At 35.1% G+C, this 1,738-nt stretch overlaps 1 non-coding gene across 1 annotated transcript; it reads right to left on the bottom strand.

The window, feature by feature from the left end:
- Trnae-cuc lies at positions 1-72 on the bottom strand. The gene has a single exon. It is a non-coding gene; the product is annotated as a tRNA-Glu (tRNA).
- Positions 73-1,738: the final 1,666 nt, after the last annotated feature.

The raw sequence follows: 1,738 nt of genomic DNA on the forward strand, positions 1-1,738 counted from the left end.
TTCCGGTACCGGGAATCGAACCCGAGCCTCCTGGGTGAGAGCCAGGTATCCTAACCACTAGACCATACCGGATTGTAATTATAGTTGTCTATAGAGTAATATATAATTTTTGCATTCATTCATTATTTTTGTAATTTATTAAAGAGCATTAGAAAGATTTTTTTAAATTACATTATTACTTCATAACAATTTTTTTCTTTTACTATTCACTTTTGTACAGAATTTACCTATAGCAACAAATCTATGTCCAGATGTAGCGAGTAATTTAGAATAAAAATTCGCAAGTGGGACAATTGAGTACTCTGCGGGCTTCACTTTCAAAATCTTTGTACAATAAAGTTTGTCATATGGTTTGGATCTTAACCACCGCTTCTACCCTGTTCTCTTTATCACAAACTTGCATGAATAATATCACATGACATTTAGTAACCACAGAAGTGTCACTTTGATTTCGTTAAAGTAAAATCTGTGTATTTTAAACGGATTTTAGATTAAATATAATAATTTATTCAATTAAAAGAATAATTATCGAATTATTGATATTTGGTATATAGTTGAATAACGTATAAGCGTATTTTAAATGTAGCATCAAAATTGCATTAACTTGACCTGCAACATCCATCTACTATAAATTGTTATTTTTATCTGATACTAGTGACTCATTGTTTTGGATGTAAATAATCTAAGATAGAAAAACTACATGAAAAATAATATACTTATTAAAAATGGAGTTTTTCTGTCAAATTTATCAAATCTAAATATATGTTTTTACGTGATGAACGTAGTTCTAAAATTTATCATTCCTGTGTTTTGAAACCCGATATGTACTACTTAAGATAAATGCAGTCAAACACGGCTGTTTTTCATGTCAATTATGTATTGTTACGTCTCCGTTCGTTAGTTAATTTTCCGTAAATTCGTTCCGACGAAACTTTAGCGACACAAGTCCTTTCTTAAATAAAACTGGTTTATTCTTTCTGAATATAACTTTGCGATACACTTAATTTCAACAGTCGAGCTATAACAAACGCTATAATTCTCAAAGAACGTCTCACTTGCTCGACTTCAACAATACTCAGTTCAATTACACATTGTTCCGTCACGTTGTGACCGTCTTATATATACAAGACTACACTATATCCAGAAGGATCCCGAGATTTAAGGAAGGGACGTGAACGTTCGAGAAGGACTTGGTGTGATAATAGTCACGTGACCTCCGCTGACACAACACTGCCCCTCCTTAGTATTGTTCGTCCCGAACAATAGCCAATTACATTAAACCAATAACATAACAACAACTTAATCGAATGTACAGAATTACAAACACAAAATTACAATTCAACAAAGTCTCTTAATTTTACGGGACGTATCTTCTTCCGTACTGGTCTCTGTCTCGTTGGCTTCTGCTTCATATGGGGTTCATCTGCTTCATTAGGAAATGTCCTATCGTCGATAACAGTCACATCAGTGGTAGTAACTTCATCAAGAGCTTCACCGTTTCCCTTCTCAAAACTGAGTAGAGTTTCTTTATGGACAGTGGCTTCTTCAGGTGGCACGTCTTCAGCAGCGTCATTTGTTCCTTTGTTCACTTCGTCCCAACTGAAATGTCCTGGACCGTGATAATGCCAAAGTCTGTTGGCATGCACCACTTTTGGCTTACCTCGCCAACCACATTTTATTCGGAAAGTCACGTCTGAGAGACGATCCACTATGTCATATGGGGCCTTCCCATGGAGAA

Source organism: Limulus polyphemus, unplaced genomic scaffold (assembly GCF_000517525.1).
Source record: "Limulus polyphemus unplaced genomic scaffold, Limulus_polyphemus-2.1.2 Scaffold1938, whole genome shotgun sequence".
Classification (NCBI taxonomy): Eukaryota; Metazoa; Arthropoda; class Merostomata; order Xiphosura; family Limulidae; genus Limulus; species Limulus polyphemus.